At 41.9% G+C, this 23,571-nt stretch overlaps 1 protein-coding gene and 1 long non-coding RNA gene across 2 annotated transcripts in view; both read left to right on the forward strand.

Moving 5' to 3' along the window:
• Positions 1-23,571, forward strand: part of ZNF536 (zinc finger protein 536) — a 635,757-nt gene that overhangs the window by 255,316 nt on the left and 356,870 nt on the right. The window lies entirely within an intron of this gene.
• On the forward strand, positions 7,056-18,222 carry LOC115470836. The gene is made up of 3 exons (XR_003942245.1): positions 7,056-7,066; positions 10,290-10,295; positions 18,133-18,222. It is a non-coding gene; the product is annotated as an uncharacterized LOC115470836 (long non-coding RNA).

Genomic DNA, 23,571 nt, shown 5'->3' on the forward strand with positions numbered 1-23,571 from the left:
TACATATTATAAAATCCCCTTAAATACTGTGGAATCTATTTACTAAGCGGCGGTAAGCACAAACACATGTTTACCATGTGCGAAAATTCATTACCACGGGGTGTGCTCAGATGTCCTGTGGTAGTTGTGGCATCTGCGCACGCTTCCCATGTGCTAGGGCGTGTTTGGGGGGGTGAAGAGTAGGTGTGCCCAGTGGTAATCAGTTAGTGCATTTATATTACTGTGCACCAACCAATTAGTGCATGGTTAGCGCAGGAGTTCTTCCAACCTAGCAAATCGGCCATTTTACAGCCTCAGAGCACAGACAAACCCACATGCTAGTCATAGTACAGGCCACCCCTAGTGCAGCTTAGTAAAGGGGCCCCTGTGTTTGTTATTGTTATCATGATTGCTTCATCGGTTTAGAACTTCAGTATAACTTACAAATTATATTTGTAGAAAAAGGGTACAGAATTCCAATTTGGTCAGGAGAATACTTGTTTTGTAAACAAAGAATTGGGATGAAGCTGAGGTATGTATCAGCACATATTTCATACTAAAATTCCAAATATTGAAACCCTTTCCTTTCAAGGTTATATATGTTTTTAATAATTATTATATTAATAAATTCATAAAGTGTATATTATTTAACTTTTCATTCTTTGTTACAGAATATGCAGTCAAAAGCTTAACATTACATTGTTCGTCTTTTACAACATATCTATGAGCTCACTGCAGCTGTTCCTTTACTTACAATAGCAGATTAATTAGCACAATCATGTGCCTTTGGCTTCTACTCAATAAGTAGGTCTGCAATGGGACTGATAGGTAAATCCTTTAAATGTTTCTGAGATAAAGGATATACTCATAGTAGTTTTACAACTAGCTTCTGACTAACTGGCCCATTCAGTAATGGCTCACTAGCCCCAGAAGCTGTAAGCTTGAATTTCAAAGCCCACCCACACCTATTACAGAGGAGTAATGCCTCAGTAATTGGAGACTCAAAGATATAAAATCTTAGTAACAGGAAATCAGGGATGTTGGAGCAAGTAAACAGGACTGCAAAAAGGGGAATTTAAATGGGTGTTAAAAGAGCAGGTTGGAAGTGAAACTCCTTTCTGTGCCTATTTCAGTGATTCTCAACCCATTCCCGGTCACCTGGTCAGTTGAGTTTTCAGGATATCTACGCTCAGTCCATCATGAAAGAAAATGCTATAATGGCACGCCCATGACCACTGCTAATGCTTCTACATCTGCATCTCTAGGATCCATGCAGAACAGGACATCCTACATAGGATGCATCTACCTAAGACCTAAGTTCTGATCATAGTTTGCCTGCATACCTGCATATATATATATATATATATATATATATATATATATATATATATATATATATATATATACCAGCTAATGATAGATAGCCTATAGATAGATTCTGTTGCGAGATATATTAGCTCTTAAATTCCCTCAGGCGTCAGGCAAGGGAGCTGTAAGAGTAGATAGTCAAGTTGATGAGCATCAGAGAGAATTAAGATTTGATTGATTGGTTATTCTTGGAGATCTCAATGTCCATGATGAAGAGCGAACTAAAGGAGGATATTGGAAGAACCAAAAGATAAATATGACATTATTTCCAAGGTACATGGAAACTGGAAGATCATTATATCTAGAAACAAAAATAAAACATACCATGACTGAGTTTACATCAACTCAGTTAAAGAATTGTTCTTCAGTACTAGAAAGATTTGAAAAAGAGAATCATACTCCATGCACAGAAGAGGTGAGCATATAGAACCAAACACCAGTTAATGCTAAATAAAGCCATCATGACCATCTGTAAGAAAAACTGAAATCTCAGCATTGCATGGAATGACTATAAGTAAGCTTTTGAATGTATCCCACATGCTTGGATAATAAATTACCTTGAAATCTACAAAATAAACCCTAGATTAATTGCACGCATATCATTTATCATGAAGAAGTTGCAAATTATATCCCATCTGAATTGTGAAGATAGAAAATTTGTCATTTCTAACATCAAAATCCAGTAAGACATGTTTCAGTGAGATTCCCTTTCACTACTCTTACTTCACCTGACATTAAATTTATTGCACACTTATTAACTCCTAGGACTATGAGCTTAGTCTTAACCATAGAGGGGTCGATATTCAGAAGGAGTTATTGGGTAGGATCAGCTTATGCCTGGATATCTCCTGCTCAATATAAACATGCTCTCCGGGTCTAACCTGGATTTTCAACTGCACTTAACCTGGTTGATCGCACCCAGGCCACTGCCTTGGTGGTCCAGAGGTGGAGTCTGAGTGGAACTGGGTAACTACCAATTTGACTTAGAACAGAAAAAGGCTGCCTTAAGTTAAATGGGCAATTACCTGACTACCACCATTGAATATAGACTGTACCCAAATAACTTCTGGTGGTAGCCCAAGATCTGGATGTTCGGTACTGGCAACCTGATCTGCAGACCTGGTCTGTCACTGAATATTTGTCAAAATCACCCTGCAAGGACCAGCATTTAAAAAAAATGCTGACCGCCATGAGCTGAATATTGACTGGAGAGATATTAATGACCAACAGGATTCCTCTAGTTTGTAGATGATTTGAAGGGTCACAGATCCAGTAATTACTACTTAGCTGAAGAAATCTGAATATTGAAAAGCATCTGTTGTTATCAGGCTGACTTTTAGCCTGGACAAGAGTTCTACCGCAACCTTCATTAGAGTTTATATTTTGTAGTTGTGCATATATATATATATATATATATATATATATATATACACACACACAAATTGGAAGATGGGCGCCCTTCTCCCAGGATCATCCAAATCGGTATAATCGAAAGCCAATTTTGGATGTCCCCAACTGCTTTCTGTTGCAGGGACAGCCAGTTCAAAGGGGCGTATCGTAGGCATAGCGACCCATAATGGAAAAAAAAGGGCGTCTCTGACGAGCACTTGGACGACTTTACTTGGTCCTGTTTTTCTTACAACCAAGACACAAAAAGGTGGCCGAAATAACCAGATGACCACCAGAGAAAATCAGGGATGAACTCCCCTTACCCCCCCAGTGGTCACTAACCCCCTCCCACCCTCAAAAACCATCTTTAAAAATATTTTTACCAGCCTCTATGCCAGCCTCAGATGTCATACTCAGTTCCATCACAGTCGTATGCAGGTCCCTGGAACAGTTTTAGTGGGTGCAGTGAACTTCAGGCAGGCGGACCCAGGCCCACCCCCCTCCCTACCTGTTACATTTGTGGAGGAAACAGCAAGCCCTCCAAAACCCACCAGAAACTCACTGTTCCCACATCTAGGTGCCCCTTCACCCGTAAGGGCTATGGTAGTGGTGTACAGTTGTGGGTAGTGGGTTTTCAGGGGGTTTGGGGGAGTTCAGCACACAAGGTAAGGGAGCTATGTACCTGGGAGCAATTTATGAAGCCACTGCAGTGCCCCCTGGGGTGCCCGGTTGGTGTCCTGGCATGTCAGGGGGACCAGTGCACTAGAAATGCTGGCTCCTCCCATGACCAAAGGGCTTGCATTTGGTCGTTTCTGAGATGGTCGTCCTTGGTTTCCATTATCGCCGAAAATCAGAAACAACCAAGTCTAGGGATGACCATCTCTAAGGATGACCTAAATTTCAAGATTTGGGCATCCCGGACCGTATTATCGAAACGAAAGATGGACGTCCATCATGTTTCGATAATATGGGTTTCCCTGCTCCTCCATCGGGACGTTTTGCGAGGACGTCCTCAACAAAACTTGGGCGTCCCTTTCGATTATGCCCCTCCTAGCGTGCGCTAATGCTAGAGGCACCCATAGGAATATATGGGAATCTCTAGCATTAGCACATGCTAAAAACAATGCACCTACAGCGCAGTTTAGTAAACAGGGCCCTAAGTTTAATTTTCTCTTTGAGGAGCTCCTTTGCTTGCTTGCTCTAGGATTTCTTTTTTACCTCCATTTCAAAAGAAGAGGTGACCTAAATAATCTCTTTTGAAGACCCAGCACTTCTGAGGGTTAGACCTTACACAACAGAAGGCAGCTGCTACTCTTAGCCTACAGTTCTGGTTTTCAGTAGTCCCATTACCGGTTACATATGCGAATGATCCTATTTTATTTTCTAATTAAGTTTTCCACTATGCCAGTTTTAGATGCAAGAGCTCCTGAGAGAGAAGTAAGATTGAATAGGAGGGTGAGGTTTCCTTGCTTTCCAGCAGAATTATTGGAACAGAAAAGAAGTTGTAAGTTTGAGAGGTGATGGCGAAAAACTGCAGATGATTCTGTTAGATTGAACTAGGAAAATACAATTAAAACAATAAAGGATTAGTATAGATTTAGCAAGGAGAACTTACTATTCAACTTTAGTGGGTTTAGAAAGGCCGAATCTTGGAAAGCTGTCTGGTCTTTTACATTATAATTTGACAGTACCTCTTTCATCAAATATAGTCAAACCTTCCGCTGAAGATTTAGCCACTTTTTTGCTACTAAAGTGAATACAATTTATCATTATTTCGATAATCTAAGGGATTATGAAGATTATTGCATTGATGATTTCTCCTTTATTCCAGCTGATAGGTTCTGGGCTACTTTTAGCGCCGTTTCAGTAGGACATTTAATTCCTTATGTAAATTAGTTATCTTGCTCAAATTGCCCATTAGATAAATTGCATTCTTTTATTATTTAAAGATCCTTCCTCTGAATTGTTAGAGTGGCTGGCACATTTTGTAAATGTTTCACTCACTCACAGTGCTCAACTTGATTATATTAAAAAATTTAGGGCCCTGTTTACTAAGTAGCGTTATAGGCGCGTTAATGTTTTTTAACGCAGGTTAACCATGTACATGCCTACAATATCACTATAGGCACCTACATGGTTTGCAAGCATGCTAAGTGTAGGCATCCTAAAAACACTAACACACCTTAGTAAATAGGGCCCTTAATCTTTTACATGATTCTCAACATGGGTTCCAACACATTGCTATTGTCTATGATCTCTGCTGTCAGACAGGTGTTATGTTGAGGTGGGGAAATGGTATTATTTCAGTCTGACATCTCTGCTGCTTTTGATACAGTTGACCATAAGATATTGTTAAATCTTTTATCAGACTGAGGAATAGTGGACTCTGTGTTTCTGTGGTTTCAATCTTTCTTACAGAATAGACAGTATTTAGTTCTAAAAGATGGAAGTTTTTCAGACCCCTTGATCCCATTATCTCTCTCTCTCTCTCTCTCGCTCTCTCTCTCTCTCTATATATATATATATATATGAATTGTCCTGGGACCAGGAAAATTGTTAATGTCTTATGCTGATGACATCTTTTTGTTAATTCCTATTAGGCAGGGTATTGATTCTGTTTCATCTGTAGCAGGGGCGTAGCCAGACACCCAATTTGGGGTGGGCCTGGGCCCAAGATGGGTGGGCAGAACCCCACCCCATCCCATAGGTGATTTGGTCTCTCCTCTCGCCTGCATGCCATATGGTCTCTCAAATATCCTCCCTCTCCTGCACACCTTTAAATTTCAGATTTTCACTGGCAGTGAGGAGCAACTAATACACACTACTCATGTAGGCCCCACATCCTTCCCATTGATGCAGCTTCCTGTTTCTGCATAGGCAGGAATACGTCAGAGGGAATACTGTGGGGCCGGTGTAAGCAGTATGTATCAGTGTCTGCTTCCTGCAATCGAAGATCTGCTATTTATAAGGTATGCAGGAGAGACAGTTGTTGGGAGTTTTCAGCTTGGGAATCTCTGCTGGCCACATCATAGGTGTGCTGCTACTGGTGGGCCTGAGCTCAAAGTGGGTGGGCCTGGGCTCACCCAAGCCCACCCTTGGCTATGCCACTGATCTGTAGCTCAGGATAACATAAGAAATATTGCTGAGTGGTCTATTAAATTGTGACATAAATTGAACACAGAAAAAAACAAAGCTTCTTTGGTTTGATTTATCAGATTTGAATATTCCCAAATTTATTGTTTTGGAAGGAAAATATATTTTTACCAGTTGAAAGAGAATCTAGAATGTTGGGTATTTTACTGGTCTCTTCTTTGTCAGTGGAACTGCAAGTAAATAATTTAATTTAGAAGGCCTATTTTAAGCTTAGGCGATTTAGATTAGTCCGCTGTTATTTTTTACAAGATCATTTCAGAATAACAGTTCAATTATCTATTCTTACTATGCTGGACTATTGTAATTCCTTATATTTAGGAGTAGCCACAAAGTATATGTCTAAATTTCAGTTGATCCAGAATTCGGCAGCCAGGTTAATTTTTTACAAATCAAGGTTTGATCATGTTTCTCCTCTGTTGTCAGAGTTGCACTGGTTGCCAGTTCAAGCAAGAGGAGTTTTTAAGTTGCTATGCCTGATTTTATATGGTGCTTGCGCAGAAGATCTTTCACAATCTCTTAAAATTCTACAACCGAGTACTTGATTTCGAACTTGCAATTCACTAATTCTAGCTTTTCCTTCTGTTACGCAAGATTTAAAGCTATTTGTTCTCATTCATTTCATTATTTAGCAGTTTGGTTTTGGAATTATCTTCCTGTTGGTCTCCGTCATTTGCATCCTTTTCTAAGCTTTCGTAAGGCCTTGAAGACCTATTTATTTACATATATATAATTATGTTTTAATTTTTTTTGTGATTGTTATTATAATTCCTGATGATTGTATCAGTTTTTATTCTTTTGTATCCTGCATTGAATCCTAGTTGGAGAGTTGGCGGTTTACAAGTCCTCTTGTAATATAATGCAACTAGTAAAAAAGGCCCGTTTCCGAAACCAATGAAACGGGCGCTAGCATGTGGTTTTTGGTGTGTGTGTGTGTGTATGTGTCACGGAGTTATTTTGTGTGTGTGTGTGTGTGTGTGTGTGTGTGTTTGTGTGTGTGTGTGAGTGTGTGAGGGTGCGGTGTGTGTGCAGGTTGTTGATGTGTGTCTTTTTTTGTTTTATTTTGTTTTTTGCTTGGGGGTTGGGGGTTGGGGGATGTGCTGTGCTGGCAAAGTGGGTTGGATTGGTGTGTGGCTTTGAGGGTGTGTTTCTGTTGTATTGTGTGTGTGTGGTTTTGTCTGTCAAGGAGGTTTGTGGAGGGGGGGTCTTTCTGTTGGTGAAATGTAAGTGTGGTTGTAGGGGGGTCAGCCTTTGTTGAGTGTTGTTTTTTTTTTGTGTTGTGCTGAGGCAGCAGTGTTGTTTTAGATGGGCGGAAGGTAGAGGAACACGTTCTTTGTCTGTCGGTATTTTTTGGCCGTTTCAGGACTGCTGTAGGGGAATGCTGGAAGAGAAATGTGCTGTTGGAAGCAGCACCATCTTTTTCCATTGGACTGGGGTTCTGGGCATCCTGGAGGTGGGTGACGGCTTGCCTGAGGACGGGGATGGTTGTTTTAAGTTGTCGGAAGGGAGAAGAGCACGGTCTTGGGCCGTCGGGGGGTGATCCGATATGTTTGGTCCATTTCAGGCCGGCTGCAGGGGAATGCTGGAACATTTATGCGCTGCAGGAATCAGCGCCGTCTTTTTCCGGGTGCTCGGGGAATCCCCGAGGTGGGAGACAGCTTGCCTGAGGCTGGGGATGGTTGGGCACGTCCTTGGCCGCTTCGGCAAAAGGGGAAGAGGAAGGGGGTGGGGAGTTACCTGCAGCCGCCTGAGAAACCATGTATTCTTTGTTTGTTTTGTATTATTAGTTTGCATTTCTGTTGAAGAAAGAGTGGATGCCTTTCGAATGATGGAGGTGGTGCGTCGGTGTGCGGTTGTTTCGTTAGTTTGGCAGCCAGTCTTCAGCGATTCCTGGGCAGGGAAGGAGTAGAGAAACACGCGGAGTGTGTTTCCCTACTCCTCCCCCTTCCTTGGTCACTGTTTGCTGCTGGCTGGTTCGCGGGTAATCCTTCCAGCTGGGCCGCAGCTTGTCCTCTTCGCCCACGTCCCAGATGGTGACGGGCACGTTGTTTTCCGGCTCCTCTGACTCCATGTCAAGCGATCCCAAATATAGTCTGTGCTATAGGCCCTCTGGCACTCTTCAGTACTGGCATTAGGCATTTAAAAAATTCCCCCCCCCTCCCCCGGTCTATTTTTGCACATACCCACAGCAGAAATATTCTTCTCTCGTTCCAGCGGTGGTTCTGTGCTCTCCGTGCTGCACAGATAATGAGCCATTCTGCTGGGGAATGCTCCTCCCTTATTGTCACGTAGTTTCCTCTGATTGGTCCGTCTTATGTTGCCTAGTGTTGCCTGGGAACGGTGTTGTGATGGTCCTTTGTGTTTCAGAATGTTGAGTGTGTTTTTTCTGATAGGTCCGTCATGCGAGGGCGGGGCAGAGAGACATGGTCAGTGTTCTGGCTTCACCACCATGAATCCATGAACCCTTCAGTGAGTGACTGAGTGACTTCAGAACGTTGTCTTCAGAATGTTGAGGGTGAGTTTTATTATAGTAGATGTAATGGAAGTGGAAGAGGTGAGAGCATCCAAGAGAGAGGAGGAATCAGAGCTTGAAATCTCCAAAGTTGCTGGATCAGTGACCATTAAGAAGCAAAAGGTAGTGGTGGTTGGTGATCCTCTTCTTAGGGGTATAGAGGCATCCATCTGCAGAACAGACATGCAGGCTTATTTTCGAAAGAGAAGGGCACCCATCTTTCGACAGAAATCGGAAGATGGGCGTCCTTCTCACAGGGTCTCCCAAATCGGCATAATCAAAAGCCAATTTTGGGCATCCTCAACTGTTTTCTGTTGCTGGGACCACCAAAGTTCATGGGGACATGTCAGAACCATAGCAAAGGTGGGACTGGGGCGTGCTTAACACATGGGCGTCCTTGGCCGATAATGGCAAAAAGAAGGGTATCCCTGACGAACACTTGGCCGACTTTTCTTGGTCCTTTTTTTTTATGACCAAGCCACAAAAATGTGCCCTAAATGACCAGATGACCACCGGAGGGAATCGAGGATGACCTCCCCTTACTCCTCCAGTGGTCACTAACCACCTCCCACCCTAAAAAAAATTTTTTAATTATTTTTTCCAGCCTCTATGCCAGCCTCAAATATCATACCCAGCTCCATGACAGCAGTATGCAGGTCCCTGGAGCAGTTTTAGTGGGTACTGCAGTGCACTTCAGGCAGGCAGACCGAGGCCCACCCCCCCTACCTGTTACACTTGTGGTGGTAAATGTGAGCCCTCCAAAACCCACCACAAACCCACTGTACCCATATGTAGGTGCCCCCCTTCATCCCTAAGGGCTATGGCAGTGGTGTACAGTTGTGGGGAGTCGGTTTTGGGGGGGGGGGTTGGGGGGCTCAGCACACAAGGTAAGGGAGCTATGTACCTGGGAGCTTTTTCTGAAGTCCACTGCAGTGCCCTCTAGGGTGCCCGGTTGGTGTCCTGGCATGTCAGGGGGACCAGTGCACTATGAACGCTGGCTCCTCCCACGACCAAAGGGCTTGCATTTGGTTGTTTCTGAGATGGGCGTCCTTGGTTTCCATTAGTGCCGAAAATCGGGGACAATCATCTCTAAGGTTGACCTAAATGTTGAGATTTGGGCATCCCAGACCGTATTATCAAAATGAAAGATGGACGTCCATCTTGTTTCGATAATACGGGTTTCCCTGCCCCTTCGCGGGGGATGTCCTGCGAGGACGTCCTCAGGAAAACTTGGGTGCCCTGTTCGATTATGCCCCTCCACATCAACCTTTGATCTGTCCCAGTATGGCGATGCTTGAGTGCTATATTAATTGAAGATGATCTGATGCAGTTACACCTTTTCATTTGGCATTTAGAGGTAATTCAAAAACTGTGTGTCTATATTTAGATGCTCGGAAGATGCCTATATGGTACATATTCTATAAAGTAAAGTAGGAACATATTTTCCTTTATAGGATAGTAGCGAAATAGGTAAAATACACATCTATAATTTAGGCACAAACACTTATGCCAGCCATAGAGTTGCTATAATGCTTACTCTTAAATATTAGAGATATGCATGTAACTTATAGCATTCTACAAGTACTGTGTGTAAGTGTGAGTCCCACCCAGACTCCATCTATGTATTCTCCTACCATCAAAGTACTCACTTTGTAAGATATATTTGCAGAATAGTGCTTAGGTGGAATTTGGCATTTATACATGTGCAAACACATGTGTGTAATCAGCTTGTGAATGTTATGGAATTACCTCTTAGCCAGGCTTCTACTTTCCATTATAGCATGCTAGCATAACTGTATATACACACCACAATATTTTAGGTGAAAATATTTACACTAGCCATAGAGCTTATGTAAGGGCTCAAGCCAAAATGTCAGATATATGTATATAGTTTATAGTATTCTAGAAACTATTCATGTGAGTCCCACCCTTGCTCCACTCATACTCTGCCCATTTGTTTGCCTATTTATACACACTAGTCCCCTGGATTCTATAAAGGGTGCCCATATTTGCCCACGATCGGAAGTTGCAAGCATAACTAAATTAGTGAATGAGCCCTTAACAACCAATAATTGGCTGCCAGCAATCAATTATTGGCATTAATTGCAACTCATTTGAAGTTGTGCACATAACCGCCTTTGTGCAGTTCTATAAAGAACTGCACATACATCGCACACAACCCCAAAAGGGGTGTGGTCACAGGAGAAGCAAGGGCAGGTCAGGCCGAGGCATTCCCAACAGTTGGACACACTTTTACACAATACTGGCATTTCCGTGCCTAAGCTGGGCACTAGGTTTCAGCTGGTGTAAGTCTGGTGCCCAAAGTTAGGCACAAGAATTGGCACTAAGTGCTATTCAGTAAAAGGCACGCATGCACCCTTTAATGACTAGCACTTGTGCAGGCCTCTAAGACTTGTAGCTTCTAAATCTTATATCCTGACGTATAACCTCAGTACACCAGTTCACACCTGAAGACTCTATCTCTCTGAAAGTCCTTTATTTCAATAACACAATGTTTACTCACAGTCAGCTGTAGTTCAGAGGTTCTGCCCCAATGGCAAAGAGTCTCTGTGATTCTGAAAACAACATTAGCTCAGAGCTGGTTGAATGGAGTACAATATCTTTTTCAGTAAGATATATTCAAGGTAAAAACTAAGTACTCTAACAGAGGGTAACGCAGGAAAGGGTTCTGTACTGTCTAACAAATGGAACCTACCTCAGACTAAAGGGAACAGAAAGGGGCACACTCTGACCCAGTGAGCAGGGGGAAACCCACCAATGGGAACAGAGCCTGCCAACTGGCAACAGCATAACCAATCAATAACAGTTCTATACAGACAGGCTAGTGAAGTCACATTGCCTGATAACTACGCCCCCCCCCCCCCCCCCCCCACACACACACACACAATACATTGCTCATGTGGCTCTGCAGTGAGAGTGACAGAAAAAAGTGTCACACTCACCCCAGAACCACATTACAATCAGGGAAAGGCTGTCAGAGGACAGAACAGCACTTAGTGCAGATTTTTTCCAGTGCCTAATTTTGGGTGTGTTTTACTTAATCCACCTTCTATGAAAGATATACCGAATAGCACTCAGGCAGATTTTCTGCACTTATGACCATATGTGCAGAAAGCAGCACAGAGAGGGTGCAAACCACAGAACAGAGTCCAGAAGTACAAAAGCACCAAGAGCCTTCAAAAACGTAAACGTATCTTTAATTCACAATGTAGATCAATGTTGTACCTCAATGACCCGGCACGGTCCGTGTTTCGGTGCACAGTACCTGCATCAGGGGTTGTGTGACAATATTAATCCAATATAAACATACCCAGCATTCCAGCTGATGACAAAAAATGAGAAAACCAATGCTGGGCCAAAGTTAAAAAATTATGTCGCTTGTGCGGCAGTATTATTGCGCACCAATAACTGATTAATACTGCTGTACACATGACGTTATTTTTGAACTTTGGCCTAGCATTGTGTTTCTCTTTTTTTTTTTGCCATCAGCTGGAATGCTGGGCATGTTTATATTGGATAAATATTGTCGCAGAACCCCTGATGCAGGTGCTGTGCGCTGAAACACGGCCCGTGTCGGCTCATTGATGTACAAGATTGAGTCATTGTTGCAAAAGATATATCTACGTTGTGAGTTAAAGATATGTTCCGTTTTTTAAGGTTCTTGGTGTTTTTGTATTTCTTCACTTATGTACAAACATACGTTCATATATATATGCTTGTATTTGAAACATTAATGTGTATAATCATTGCATAAATGTTAACCTGCTCTTTACAAAATTACCCTATGTGCTGAATTTCCTGCTGACTTAATAGTTAACTCACAATAACTGTGTTATTGTAAGGTATATTCCCCACCCTTCAGTGCCCTCTTGTGTATTAGGAAGCTAATGTATAAATTATCTCCTGTTCACTGTAAGCATGAGCTAAATTATCTCCAGCAAACTGTTCGCATGTGCTAAATGCCAGATTAAGAACTGCTATAATTTACTGTATAGGCTCAATGTATATTGATGGTAGATTGGAGGTGGTGGTGGGGGGGGGGGGGGGAAGAATATAAAATATGCAAAAATATCCCCCAGTAGTTCTGACTGTTGGGTTCAAAAAAGAGTGATGACAATAATACAAACCCACCTTTCTCTTTCTTGTCCATCTGAATGAGTCAAATAATAGTGCAGTCCTATAACAACTGAGTCAGCAAAGCAGAGCAAAGTAAACTTAGTACATTTCTAAATGCCAAATAAATATTGATAAGTAGTATGGTTATTGTAAATGATCTCATGCGGTGTAAGCAACATTTTCTGTAGAAACAGTCAAGTATCTGGTTCCTCTATCTCTTTTTGCAAGCAGATTGCTGTTTTGCTTTTGCTAGTGGTTGGCAACAGTGCAGTGCATGATTGTCAGGACAAGTATGCTTTGCAAACAAATGATTACATTTTGCATAAAAACATTATCATGAAATCTGAAAAGCACATATTACAGGAAGAAATTATAAGCAGAGACTTATGAAGCAGTTATTCAGAGGCAAATTATTCTCTTATAATCAATGCTTCAGCATAAGTTTTACTGAAATTTTGCTCACAAATACACTAATAAAAATAAATCTGTTTCCGATTACTATCTATGCAACACAGGTGCTTGTTTGTTATGAGAAAGGCATGTTCATTAATTTTCAGCTATGAAAAGTGCACTGTGCCATAAATACACAATTCAGAATGCACTGCTGATAAATGAATGCACAGATTGTTAATGTACCAGAGTATGGTTCTGGGCATAAAACACGAGCCAGACAGGAGCACGTCGGTGATGTAGGAACATTTTAAAAACTACGTTTAATGTAAGCACATAATTAAGGTTTTTACAAATTCTGTTTCACTAACCTTTACTGCAATTTGGGGCAATATCTTTTTTTTTTTCCCAAATTAACCTACACTCTTGTTATATTTGTAGCAGTACCTTGAATCCAGGTTTGTGGAGGAATATGGTTCCTGGAATATATCCATCTGGTTGCCTTGTTGTTTTGCCATGAGCTGTATTGTTTTATATTAGGAGAAATCTGCATTGTGATAGGGATGTGGTAGATAGGAAGTACATTTAGTAGAAGATTGTGCTCATGGTCTCACTGTTTACTTATGGAAAGCCTGATCTCAAATTTGACTTGTGTAACCCCCTTGTTCAGTGTGTGCCTAGGCGATTGCCTAGAACAGGCCTGGTGTGGTGGAAAAGGAGAGCATGTTCTTATTTGTAGTTGAGAGACCAGAGCCATGACTAGGATTTACTCCTAGAAGGCTGAGCAAGTGTAGGGTTACCATATGTCAAGTTTTACCCGACCATGTCCTCATTTGAGGACACTGTGGGATGTCCAGGTGGATTTTTCCAGTCTGCCCGTTTGTCTGGGTTTGTGGACAAATGGGCAGACTGGAATCTCCTGCCTGGACGTCCCACAACGTCCTCAAAAAAGGACAAGTAAGTCTCCCACTTGCTACCGGCGCCGCTTCAGAATGGCTGCCGAGACTTCAAGCAGCGGTCTTGTGAGACTTTCAGAAGTCTTGTGAGATCATCACTTGAAGTGTCAGCAGCCATTTTGAAGTGGCGCCAGCAGCGAGCTGGCAGTGGCATTGCCGGTCAGGAAAGAGTGAGGTCCTTTGCTGCCTCAAAGAGACCACTAGACCACCAGGGCATGATAAGTTAATGGAGAGGAGGGGGAGTGGAATGTGGGTACAGGGTAGGGGGGTGAGGGAGCTCTATGAAAAGGTGGGTGGAGGAAGGCTGGAAAAAGATTTGTGGGGAAGGGAAATGTATAGAAGGGGATGGCTTTCTTTGGGGGGGGGTCAAGTCAAGGTGACTGTGTGGGGTGGAGATGTGGCAAGACAGAGGGTGTGGGGGTGGGGAGGAAGCATGGTGGGTGGAGGGGGTGTGGCTATTGGTGTCCTCCTTTTGTTTTTTTTGTCAGGCAAATATGGTAACCCTAAACTACTGGCATCAGATTTTAAATCCATTCTCTATTTCCACACAAGTCTCTTTTCTGAAACAAAACTTTGACTGTTCTTTTATTTGATAAGGTAACAGATGCATGTACTCCTTACTTGTCTTAATACACAGGATTACACGGGAGAAGGCTCTTTGCTGGAGCCAGCACCATTGGCGATCTTTCGTGCTATAGCAGAATCTATGCAAGTTATCTTGATTGTCCTTAAGACATCTGCGCCTCGACATCTGTATGCCATTATATCTACGATTTGACCCCTGAGGCAGGCCAATGTTGGCACCGAAACACGGCCCGTGTCGGGTCTTTGGCTACTAAAGTACTCCTGTTGTCCTAGTCTTGAAGGCCCAGTGTTGCTTTTTTCTTTTGGTTTCTCCTTATTTGTCTTAGAATTTTAGGGGCCAATTCTCAAAATCTACTGCCGGAGTTAAGGCCAATTAACGCCGGAATAGTGCACATATTAATCTGCACAGAACGCTTAGAAGGATTTATTGCAGGAAGCAACATGCATGCCAGAGATGGCTGCAAATTGTGTTTAAATGTAGTCAAATGGGTGTTAATTAGGTTGTTTGCTATGCCCACCCAATGCTCAGAGATCTGCACACAAGCAAACCCTGCTCTTACCACTGGAAACCTACTGCAAGCTCAGAGCTGGCGGAGGGGGGAGGGTATTGAAGAGCGGATTTTTTTTTTTAAAAATTCAGTTTAAAATCTGCTGGTTTTGATTTATTTTGGAAGCAGAAGAAAGCCCATGCAAGCCTGTAAAGCGCTGGTACTGAGAAAGAAATGTGCATGGGTTCAAGCAAACCCAAAAGAATACATTGATGCCTCTTTTCTGCACTTAAATATAAGCCTTCCAAGTAAAAAAAAAATTGAAAAGATTATATTTACAGACTCAGAAGATGGACATTGATATGTGCTTCACTTTTGGGTTTGCCTGGTGCATGCGCAAAAGAGCTGATTTTACCATGAAACTCTTCTGCGCATGTGCCAAGCATATTCCTTGTTTGCTTTCGCTTTTCCAGCGTGCGCATCATTTGAATAACATTTCCTTTGAGCTTTGGCAAGCTAGTTTTCTGCGCTGTTAGCTTTAGTGTGACAGTACTGAGCTTCGGCCCCTTAGATTGGCTTAATGGATTGGTGAGGGTACCATATTAACAGTACTGTTCTTATTAACCAGATAACTAATGTTATCAGTGTTGATTACAGATGTTAAACACTTACACTTTGCAGGCAGCTGGATAACAGACACCAAGGCTCTGCAAGGATGGTGTTATCAGTTCTTTTCAGATGTTATTCCCTTCTGCTTTAGCTAGTACAAGTCCTTGAAGGTTAGGAACAGAGCGCCTGGTTGACATAGCAGATACTTAGAATGGACTCATAAGTACATAAGTATTGCCATACTGGGACAGACCGGTCACCATCACCCAGCATCCTGTTTCAAACAGTGGCCAAATCAGGTTAGAAGTACCTGACAAGATCCCAGAACAGTACAATACATTTTATGCTGCTTATCCCAGAAATAAGTAGTGGAGTTTCCCCAAGTCTATTTTAATAATGGTCTATGGACTTTTCCTTTAGGGAAGCTATCCAAACCTTTTCTAAACCCCACTAAGCTAACTGTTTTTACTATATTCTCTGGCAACGAATTCCAGAGTTTAATGACACGTTTCGTGAAGAAATATTTTCTCCAATTCATTTTAAATTTACTACTGTGTAGCTTCATCGAGTGCCCCCTAGTCCTAGTATTTTTGGAAAGAGTAAACAAGAGATTCATGTCTACACATTCCACTACACTCATTATTTTATAGGCCGCTATCATATCTCCCCTCAGCCGTCTTTTCTCCAAGCTTAAGAGCACTAGCTGCGTTAGCCTTTCCTTATAGAGAAATTGTTCCATCCCCTTTATCATTTTCACCACCCTTCTCTGTACCCTTTCTATTTCCACTATATCTTATTTAAGATGTGGTGACCAAAATTGAACACTCCTTCTCCTTTATCTGGACTTTAGAGGTGTAGAGTTTCCACATACCTCTATTCTGCACAAGCCAACAACATCTATGGTTCTGATGCTTGGCCCTGGTCCCTTAATCCTTGCTGTATAGCCAGTGCCTTTGTAATGCTAATCCATGAGGATATAGCAGACTGATTTTTTTCATTCAGTTCCTCTGCTTCAGACTTGGCAAGAAGGTAGATAAACTACAATTTAGAGATTTTTGAGTAGATTTATATAATCTGGAGGGGGAGATACTGCTGCCACCAGACTCATCCCTCTGCTTTTTGTAGGGCACACCTATCTTCCCCTCAGTTTCCAGAGACTTCCCAAATGTTCTACACAGTTCTATTCCTTTCAGGAAACTTCTAGTGCCTTCCTGACAGATGCAGGAAGCACATAAATTCAACTAGAGGCCACAGGTGGGATGGATCTCAGGGTTTCTTATCTTCTGCTGATGACAAGGAGACAGTTTCTTACTATTTGCTGGCTCACACTAAAGAGGGTCAGCAGTGGAAACACTGACACAGAAAGGAATTAGGGAACAACACTAAACTGCTGAATTTCTCATAATATTACACCTGAATCACTAATTTCAGTCAAGCTAATATTTAAAATATTGCAGTCTGCATTTGAAATAAATGCTGACTATTGAGTTTAAATAAGTCCTAGATATTTAATGCTGCTATCCAGTGTGGGCTGCACCATCACAATCCAGATAGTGGAGATCGAGTACTATCCGGACAGGTATCGTAGAAAAATAACACCTAGTTTTACGTGATCTTCATGTAAACTGTCCCTGGGATATAGTTGGTAGAGGTGTGCCAGGCCAGAAACTAATTAGGTTGGTGCTAAATTGGAGCTAAAACAAAAAGGAGGTTTTTTTGCCTATGAAAGCTGACAGGTTCGGTCAGCTTACAGGTTGTGAATTTGTCCTCAGAAACTAGAGTTTTGCATAATAACTTGTACTGATTTAAAAAAGTGACTTCAATAACCTGCAGTGAAAGTTTATTTGCTTAGGAAAGCCAATAAAGCAAGTAAAAAGACTGCCTATGGAATTATAACTTGAGCAGTAAATATATGGTGTTTTGAAACATTTGAAGTGAAAGACTCTATCATATGGTTAACAAATTAAGAAAAGTATTAGATCTGTTTGGTATTATGCAATGTATTCATTTGGGGTGCAAGCATGCATTCTCTAGCGGTAGAGGATAAGTATGAAACAGTATTTTAGGTTAGATTGGAATGAATCAGGGGAGTGTGATTAATATTAAGGATAGGAGACTTTTATGTTATCTAAATGAAATAATGTTGCTTGCAGTGAACACTGTAAACTGGTACTTCAGGAAAAATAATGCCAGCTCAAAGCTGGGAGCCTCTTAAAGGGATGGGCACTTAAAAAAAGAGCCTACTTCCCCTACCACTCCGAAAACATTCCCTAAACTCGACACTCCATAAAGATACCACCCTGAACACAATCCTCATCCTAAAGGCCCCCCCCCCCATGAACACAATCCCTTGAAGAAACAACCCCCAAAGAACCCCACAAACACCTCCCCCCTTTGAAAAGTCCTCTTATCAACCCAAAACCCCCTCCAATCTCCTGTAAGACCTTTTAGGCCTATCTAGTGTTTTGAAGACAGGAGCAATCCCTAGTCTCTCCATCTCCTGTCAATGCCAGGTTCTAGATGGCCACAGCAGAAACAGGTGGACACCCTCTACAAAGATCCACACAAGAAGCCAAAGCAGGAGTAGAGGATGACACAATGACCAATCCACCAGGGAGATGTAGTTCAAAGCAGATTTATGCAAGCACCAAAATGAGAAGACCCGTGTTTCAGCAGACACAGTGTCGGGTCAGGTCTTCTTGTTTTGGTGCTTGAATAAATCTGCTTTGAACTACATCTTCCTGGTGGATTGGTCATTGTGTCATCCTCTAGTCCTGCTTTGGCTTTTTTGTGGGGTTCTAAATGGTACCAGCAAACCCAGTGGTACAGTGGCATTCCTAGGGGGGGCTGACACCCGGGGCTGATCGCCGATGTGCCCCGCCCCCCCAGGGTGCAGCACCCCCCAGGATGCAGCGTGACCCCCCCCCCCCCGGTGAAAGGACACCCCCCTGTGAAAGAACCCCCCCCGGTGCATGCCACTGAGGGGGGGTGCCGCACGCGCCTGTCCTTCGTTCCATGCTCCCTCTGCCTCGTAACAGGAAGTAATCTGTTCCGGGGCAGAGGGAGCATGGAACGAACGAAGGACAGGCACGCGCAGCACCCCCCCAGCGGCGTGCACCCGAGGCGGACCGCCCCCACCGCCCCCCTTTGGTACGCCACTGCAGTGGTACTCATGGGTTAAAGCACCCATTCATATCTGCTTGGGGAAGGTCACACATTTATGCACATGAAGCATAAATGTTCACAGGTACTTTGTGTCTGTCTATGCTCCACCTAAACTCCTCTCCCAAACATGCCTATACTTGGGTTGTGCAAAAGTAGGTTTGGATATTCTTTATATTTTCTTTTTACGAACATAATTTTATAGAAGCCCTATAAGTAGTCCATCTTCCAAAAACTCTGTTTAATCATATATGCCTATTTACACTTCTGAACATTCTAAAATCACCTCCACAGTATCATTTATAGCTTTTTTAAAAGATAAATTTTTGTGTTAGTATAAAAGAGGAAGTTCCACATAGCTGATTGCAAAGTGTTTCAACATTTCTTGCAATTTAGCACAAATCAAGAACAAATACAGCATTTCTTTCATAGGAGTTTAGTCACAAAGCCAGCCATAATTTTATTAATATTTCTAAAATTGCAGAAAGATTTTAATAATAAAAATATTGAGTCTGATATTCAGTGCATGTTAAGTATTTGCTAGCAGGTGGAAAACACATAATTTTCTTCTGCATATAAGTTTCAGCCCTTATCCTCCGAATTCTATATAGAGCAACTGAAATTGTGCGTTCAAATCTGGTCATATTCTGGATTTGTGCATGCAATTTAATTACTTAACAAGCCAATCAGTGCCTATAATTGCCACTTAAGCAATTATTAACACTAATTGTCATTAATTAGAATTTATGTGTACAACTTGCTAGGCGTACACTGTAAAGTGGTGCATGTAAATTCTAATGCGCACTACAAAAAAGGGGGTATGGCCACGGGTATGGAATAAGGGGGCTTTCTGAAAATCCTACATGCAGGGTTATAGAATACGCTTGCTCTGTGCCTAACTTAGCACTGGTAGTTTCACTAAGTTTTACTTGGCGTAAATAGATACACCTAGAGTTAGGCACAGGCATGGCTACTAAGTGTGTTCTATAAACCTGCTAGGTGTATTCTATAAACCACACCTAAATCTAGGCATGGTGTACAGAATACACCTAGTCATAAATATTTTTAGGTGCATTATATAGAATCTAGTCCTATATGGATAAAATTGAGTAATTTAACACTTCAACTGTAAATGGCCAAATTTTATCCGTGAAACACAGATAAGGGAGTAGAAAGTACACTCAAAACAGAACAAAAAAACAAGCAGCCTTAAAGAGTTTAAGGCTGCTTGTTCTTTTGTTCTGTTTTGAGTTGGGGCATCAACCCAATACTTTATATCAACATACCCGACACAGTCCATGTTTCAGCGAAACTGCCAGTGTCAGGGGTCTATGGCATTTTCACTTGTGCAGGTCAGTGTTGTATTAGCTTTTTTATGTTCCTGCACTGGTGTTGACGTCTTTTCAATTAAATTGAGATTATTACTTCTAATAAAGAGGTTTCTCCTTTTTCATGACTATGATATACTTGAACATCATCTACATTAATAGACCCCCTGACGCAGGCCGTTTTGCTGAAACACGGACCGTGAATGGGAGGTACGGACTTGACACGGGCTATGTTTTGGTGCAGTGTCCTTCTTCAGGAGTCCAAAAATCAAAAATGATCTTCAAGCAGGCTGTCTTGCAGTGTCTGCAGCTACTCTGGCAACTACATGGCATGTGTCACGTCCGTACCTTCCAACCACTGTGCATCATATGGTGTTTTACACTAAAAGTTTTTATCTCAGAAGTTCTTGGATCACCGGCTTTTTATAGCTGGTCGTCCCTACGGTGTTTTTCTGCCTCTTTTTGTGTTTTGAGGGAATTGTATGCTTTTCTTCTTTTTGTGTTCTGTATGATATACCCTTCAATAAATGTACAACATGATGTGTATATCTGTTGTATCTGCGTGCGTCCATTTTTCAGCGCACCTTAGTAAAAGGACCCCTTAAAGATTTAAGGGGCTCTTCTGCCAAAGTGTGTTAAGTTTTGGACTTAACGTGCTATAAAGTGGGATTTTAATGAGCAGCATGCCCAAAACTAATGCTATGTCAAAGAAGTGTTCCCTTTAATTTTTATTACAGGTCATGGGTTAACATTCAGTTTAATGCATAATACCTGCTCATGTCAAATGCAGAAACACTTGGGAACTTTTACTTAGGAGGTGGAAAGTGGTCCTGCATTAACTCTGTATTAGCCAGTTAGCATACCCTAAATGTGATGCACCAGCTGGATAATGCTTCCACATCCCATTAAGGATTCAGTAGCATGCAGTTTAACAAATGGAAACAGGCAAACTACCACAAATCCAGGGCCCGATTTTATATATGGTGCCTAAAATTAACACGTACTAGGCAATTACGCTTAAGTGTATTCTAAATACCGTACGTAGATTTACATGCGGAATTTAGAATACACTTAGGCAAACTTAGTGCGACTGAATCTACTACTACTACTACTTATCATTTCTGTAGCGCTACAAGGCATATGCAGCGCTGTACACCATACACAAAAAGACAGTCCCTGCTCAAAGAGCTTACAATCTAGATAAGACAGGTAAACAGACAGAACAATTAAGGGTACTCATGTCCATTTATGCCAACAAGAAGCTGCTGTAAATCCCTGGCCCATGTTTTATAACAACGCGCATAGATTTTGGAACACCTACAAAATGCCCATTTCCACCATCCCCCCTAACCACGGCTCCTTTTTGCCTTTGCATGTTAGAATTTAGGTGCAGTACATTACAGAATATGTTTAGCAATTTACGTGCGTAATTTTTGCCAATTAGAGCTCAATATTGCTTCTTAAGAGCTGTTGATGCTTAGCGTCTTGTTAAAACAATTAATCTATGCATGTAGTTATAAAATACGCTTAGATTTATGTGCAGAATCACATGTAACTCTAGGCGTGCTATATAGAATCCAGGGGTTAACGCAGTCACACTGTAGTCTGTTTTAGTGCATTAACCGTGTGTTAAGTGCTTAACATTTCTTGTTAGAAGGGCCCCTAAATGTGAACACCCTACAGGATAAAAGGTAATTAGATATCATTATTATGTCTAGATAGTGTAAGGAGGCAAACGAGTTTGGTGGAAAGGAATTTCTAGAGCAAAGGGTTATGACACTGAAGGTGCTAAAGGGAGTGTAGACATGCTAATTGCTACCTAGAATCGTAGAAGCCATGCAAGTAAAATAGCATTGCAGTTCTCAAGAGAGAGAGAGAATGGAGAATCCTTTACTGTGGTGAAGGGAAGGTAATGTTGGCGATCATTTAAATTTTGCAATATTGTTAAAGGAAGTGGAAATGTGAAAAACAAGGCTTTCTGGGTTTTAACCACTACCATGTTCTCTGTTTCTGTGTCTAGCAAATGTACATTATGAGAAATACATATGTGTATTCTAATTGGCATGCATGATAATTGTTAAAAATGTAGAAGAGAAAATTCAGTATAGATTTCACTGTTGATTAAACTTGTGCCTATCTGTCAGAGACACCAACATCAAGTTAACCCATATATGTTTGTCATGTAGGGGGATTTTATGACATGTTACCTATTTAAAAAAGTTGAAAAATGAGTATACTTTATGCCTGATCTAAAAAGCAGGAGCATATATGGTCTTTTTATAATAGGCTACTAGAATAACCCCTAGGGGCACACAAATTCTCTCACACAAAGCTACACCTGCTCCGAGGCAGAGGCAGCTATGTGTATGCGCTCTATATGGATACATGCATGCATAGTTTATAAAGTACATCTGCAGCTTTCAACACCAACCTAGCATCACCCAAAACATCAGCACTATGAACGCCTACACATTTGGGATATACACAAGACAAAAATGTTCAGTTAGATTTTGGTTCGCTTGGGCTTTCCTCTGATTTTCAAACTTTTATTTTTAGATTAATTTCACATATTTGTTAATATAAAAATATGCGTTAGAACTTTTAAATGCATGGTAAATTTTTTTAATGTGCAAGTTGAAGGCATTCATGAGCTGAATGTGTGCTAATAAGTGAACAGGGCCAAATTCTATAAATGGTGCCTGAAAAATTGGCACCAAAAAAACCACGCGCTTAGGCTTGATTCTATAAACTACACCAAAAGTTAGGCATAGTTTATAGAATATGCGTATGTACCATTCTTGTTACTAAAATGTATGCTCACTTATTTAGGCCACCTAAAACCAGGCCTAAAATATCTCCGCCTAACTTAGACGCAGATCCGGTATATTCCATAACGATGCACATAGGGCCCCTTTTACCAAGCTGCGGCAAAAGGGGGACGGCGCTGGTGTTGGTGCATGTTTTACATGTGCGCCAAGGCCCCCTTTTACCGCAGCTGATAAAAGGGAAGTCTTGTCTTCCTAAAGGAAATGGCTAGGCGGCAAGTATAACATTTAGCTCCTAGCCACAATTGCCCTCCCCTTGTCCCTTCCTCCCTTCTCACCCATTACTTCCCTCACCCGTAACTGTCTTGTTTGTCTGTATTACTTAGATTGTAAGCTCTTTTGAGCAGGGACTGTCTCTTTGTATCAGGTGTTCAGCGCTGCGTGCGTCTGGTAGCGCTATACAATTGCTAATAATAATAACAACTTGCCACGCGACCATTTCGGGGGGGGGGGAGCTGGCAGTAAGGGCTCCCACGTTAACCCCGCAGTAACCGGGCAGCACATGGACTGCCTGATTACCGTCATGTACACTCTGGTGCTTCAAAAATAAATTTTTGTAATGCTGGAAATGACAGCATGCTAGGGGTGGTAATTATAGCCGGGCTGCTGCGGTAGCCCAGCGATACTTCCTGTACAGCGAGTGGTAAGCCTGCGTTGGGCTTTCTGCCACTTAGTAAAAGGAGCCCATGGTTT

Source organism: Microcaecilia unicolor, chromosome 5 (genome assembly GCF_901765095.1).
Source record: "Microcaecilia unicolor chromosome 5, aMicUni1.1, whole genome shotgun sequence".
In the NCBI taxonomy this organism is placed as follows: domain Eukaryota; kingdom Metazoa; phylum Chordata; class Amphibia; order Gymnophiona; family Siphonopidae; genus Microcaecilia; species Microcaecilia unicolor.